Raw genomic sequence first — 5,068 nt, forward strand, 5'->3', positions numbered from 1 at the left:
AGTATTTTAATGCTCTAACTGATTGTAGTTTAGGTATTAAATTTCCTTAGTACATATTTTCATTTATTCTCTATGAAATCAGATGTTGCTACTGTAAAGTGAGGTTTGGCTCATAGATGCAGGTGATGTAATGATTGTATATTGAGACATGTAATTAATGAGGCAGAATTTTTTATTAAGGGTTGTAAACTGTAATCTTCATATAATTACCACAGAAAATTGCTTTGGACCACGTAAAATAACTTATATATTAAAAGTCTATATTAGCCCACATCTTATCATTCATACTGAATTCCATGCAATTGATTTTTCCTTGCCTCTCATTATATATATATATATATATATATATATATATATATATATATATATATATATATATATATATATATATATATATATATATATATATATATATATATATATATATATATATATATATATATTTATACATACATAAATACATACATACATACAGTGGTCCCTCAGTTAACGAACACAATTCATTCCACAGAGTCGTTCGTTAACCGAAAATTTTGTTAACCGAATCCATTGTTTCAATGGGATATTGGGGAATTAGCTCCAGCTCACAGAAATGTACAGTACATACAAAGTAAAAAAAAAATGCAGTAAAGTACACTTACTTTGAGGTGTGTATGTAGAAGGTTCCTAGTTGATGATGATGATGATGGGAATTAGAAGTGAAGGTGGAGGAGAAGAGAAGGAAGTGGGGATGGAGGAGAAATCACCTTTCAGGGGCCCATGCTTGATGCAGTAATTTCACCAATAAAATTTTAAGTTTACTAGGTGTAATTCAAGATTATTTTATTTAAATCAACACTACACTGCACTGCACTATATATTATCAATATGTTAACAAAATTTCAGAATGACCAATAATTTTAATGTAAAAATGCAAAAATATTCAAGACACCAACAAAACCGATGTTCACGCCACTATAAAGAAAGCCAAACTGAAGCCTGGTGGGTGAGTCAAGCAGTTGATAGGCGCACAAAAAATTAGTTCCCTGTAGTGCATATACTATCAACATGTTAAATAAATTTTAAAATTACTGTTAATTTAAATACAGTTAATCCTCACATTACGCGGTCCCGCATTCCGCGTTTCACCGTTACCGCGGTGCCTTGCCAGAACCTAACATGCTCACATTCCGCGGTCGTGAACGCCATTACGCGGAGAGTGTCCGGCGCGACGCTATTTTTAGATTTGCCCCACGCGCCACCCACCCACCCGCCTGCCTGCCTCTCCCTCCTCCTCCCTCCGCTTGGGCAAGCGGCGCGGTAAGGTTGCGCAGTGTGTGTCTTTGTTGCGTTATCAGTGACGTCATATGACGTATCGGACTGTGATTGGCCATGCATCCCTACCCCCCTCTGCTGCTAGCTGTAATTGGCTTAAAGTATTATGACGTGTCCACCCGGGGGAGGGAGGGAGGGAGGAGAGACGACGCTTGACCTAGCCGCGGCAGTTTCATCCCTCCAGGCCACTCCGTGTAAACGCGCATCCATTGTTCCGTAAAATGGCTTCCGCCGGGCCACCACCCCTAGAGAAAAACCTTTCCTTACCTGGACCCAGCGGCACTAAACCAAAGAAGACACGACGTTCCTTAAGCTACGAGGTGAAGTATACCATCATCCAAGAGTTGGAGAAAGGAACAAGGCAGGTTGATTTGGCGCGCCAGCATGGCGTGAACGAATCTACGATCCGGACTATAAAGAAGGATTCAGCCAAGATAAAGGAGCACATAAAGATCACAAAGTCTACAGGTGCTTCTATGATCAAGTATTTTCACAACCAGGTGCTTCTCAAGACAGAAAAATTACTTGTGAGGTACTTGGTGCGTCAGGCGCGACGGAACATGGCGGTCGACACGCGCTCTGTGAAGGACTACTCACGTGAACTGTACATTGCAGTGGCACGAAAGATGGGAACTTCAGAGCCCAAACCCTTTACTGCTTCCTCTGGGTGGTTACAGAGGTTTAAGATCCGGAACAAGATCACCAATATAAACATTGGTGGTGAAGAAGCGAGTGTTGATCGTGCTGCGGCTCGGGAATTTCCTCCATTTTTACGTGAGATTATGGAGGAAGGACAGTACAGTGACGACCAGGTGTTTAACATGGACGAATCTGGTCTTTTCTGGAAAAAACTACCTTCTAAGTCCTACGTTGTGAAGAATGCCAGCAGGATTCGGGGCCGGAAAATGCAGAAGGAACGCATCACCGTCCTGTTTACCACCAATGCCTCCGGTACCTGTAAGCTCAAGTTATCGGTGATCCACACAGCCCGCAAGCCGCACGCCTACAAGAGCATGGACATGACCAAGCTAAATGTCCACTGGCTGACAGCACGTAAGGCATGGATGTTCTCTACACTGTCCCTCTCCTGGTTTGATGACTGTTTTGTTCCCGATGTAAAGAAATTCTGTGAGCAACAGAATGTCCCATTTAATATTTTGTTGCTGCTGGACAACGCACCAGGACACTCGCCCCTACTGTTAGATCGTCACCCCAACGTAAAAGTGGTCTTCCTTCCTCCCAACACTACGTCTTTAATCCAGCCCATGGACCAGGAGTTGATTTGCAATGTGAAAGCTGCATTCTCAACAAAAAAATTCCAGCTCCTGAACGACTACACCAACACCAGGGAAGAGTTGCGTGACCTGAGTGACACCACCACCGATAGCAAGAGCGACGAAGATGAGGAACAACGGTTAGAACAGCAAAAAATACTCTTCAAACAATTCTGGAGAGTATTTAACATCAAGAAAGCTGTGGACATCTTGGTGGAGTCATGGGATCAGCTGTCTATTGCTACAATTCGTCACGCATGGAGACATGTGTTGCATGGAATACCAGGTGAGAGGAGGAGTCAATCTGTGACTGGTGAGGTTCAGAATGTTGCAGTAGCAGTGGACCTTGCCAGAGAAGCTGCGCAGACTGTTACAGTTCCAGGCTTCTCCGAGACCACCAACGACGACATCCTGGAGGTGATCAGAAATCCTGAAGTGACTGCCGACGAGATGTTGGAAGAAGAACACGTCAGTGAAGAGGAGGAAGAAGGTGCGGCAGTCTCCGAAGAACACAATTTAAGTCATAGTGATATTAAGGGTGCCATGGAGTGTGCAGAGAAGATGAAGTCCTTCCTTTCCCGCGACAATGACGATGACCGCTATGAAGTCTTCCATAACCGGCTGGTGCAGGCTATGGAGCCGTACATCAAGGTGTATCACGACAACATCAACGCCAGCCGTCAGCAAAGCATAACAGATTTCTTCACCCGCAACCCACCACAGCCAGCCCAAGCCAGTGATAGTGACAGTGAAGTTGACTTTGAGGGATTTGTCAGGGAAGCCCTGACAACTGTAAGTGACAGTGATGATGATTCACCTAGTAATGGTGATTCACCTGAGGGCCAGTAATCTGCCCTCTGCCTCGGAACCAGCCTCCATCCCCGTATGCCGACCCATCTCTTCTACTACCGTAAGTGTTCCACCTAACTTTTAGTTTCTCTAAGGTAACCTTCATTTTTCCTATGTTAACCTTTATCTTTCCTAACCTAACCTCTTCTATATTACTTGTTTTTTCATACCATCATAAAGTTAAGATAAAATTTTTACTGCAACATAGTTGTGTCGTCAAAAAGTGGAGTTTGGGGATCGGCCTGGACTCCATTTCAATTAATCCCATATGTTATGTTGTTCACTTTACGCGTTCCTCACTTTCCGCGGGACCCTCCGGGTTACATTAACCGCGTAATGTGAGACCCAACTGTATAAAAATGCAAAAATATTAAAGAGCACAACTGTCTTGATATTTACTCCCCTGGAAACGAATGTAAACCGAACAGATTACTCAATTGGCAGACTAACCCATCAGCTGATGCTCACAATAAAACTTGTTTGTCGTAAGGATTTCGTTAGTCAAAATTTTGTTCGTTAACCGAATTGAAGATCCTTATGGGAGGTAATTCGTTAACCGAAATTTCGTTAATCGAACCGTTCGTTAACCGAGGGACCACTGTATGGGTACTCCTGAGCTTGGTTATGAATATGTGGTCCACGATTCTATTGCAGAATAATAAGTGGGCAAAATGATCCTTGAAACATTTTACTGACATTTTTCAATGCTAATTACTCATCAACTATGGGTTTCCAAGGTGTGATTTAGGTTTCGGGTGTTATTCTGAAAGTACTTAATTAGTTAAACCCCTTAAATTTTAATTCTGAGAAAGAAGTATATTTTGGTCAAAAACATTTTGAGGTGTAAGACTTACATTTTTGGTGGTTTTGGGCCAAAAATTAGATTTTGCTGAAGATCACTATATGAGTACTCCTGTGCTTGCTGTTTATGAATTTGTGGTCCACGATTCTATTGCATAGTATTTAGTGGCCAAAATGACCCTTGAAATATTTTACTGACATTTTTCAATGCTAATTACTCATTAACTATGGGTTTCCAAGGTGTGATTTAGGGTTTGTGTGTTATTCTGAAAGTACTTAATTAGTTAAACCCCTTAAATTTCAGTTCTGAGAAAAAAGTATATTTTGGTCAAAAATTTTGTAAGGTGAAAGACTTACATTTTTGGTGGTTTTGGGCCAAAAATTTGATTTTGCTGAAAATCACTGTATGAGTACTCCTGGGCTTGCTGTTTATGAATATGTGGTCCACGATTCTATTGCAGGGTAATTAGTGGCCAAAATGACCCTTGAAACATTTTACTCACATTTTTCAATGCTAATTTCTCATCAACTATGGGTTTCCAAGGTGTGATTTAGGGTTGGTGTGTTATTCTGAAAGTACCTCATTGCTCTTTTTATTCTTTAAATACTTAAATAATCATAGTTCTGACAAGTTGCATTCAATAGTGCCATCACAATGCAACTTCCACTGGCCTACAATAGCATTTGTGAAGGCCCTAGCTTTTGCATTTGAAGTTCCACCTTCCAGATCCTTGTCCATCAATTTCATTTATACACCAAACCAGCACTCTATGGAGCTCCAAATCAGTGTTTTTCCTATTATATAACCTCAATAGGATCAAAACATGTTA

This window comes from Homarus americanus, unplaced genomic scaffold (assembly GCF_018991925.1).
Source record: "Homarus americanus isolate GMGI-L3 unplaced genomic scaffold, GMGI_Hamer_2.0 scaffold25129, whole genome shotgun sequence".
NCBI classification, from domain to species: domain Eukaryota; kingdom Metazoa; phylum Arthropoda; class Malacostraca; order Decapoda; family Nephropidae; genus Homarus; species Homarus americanus.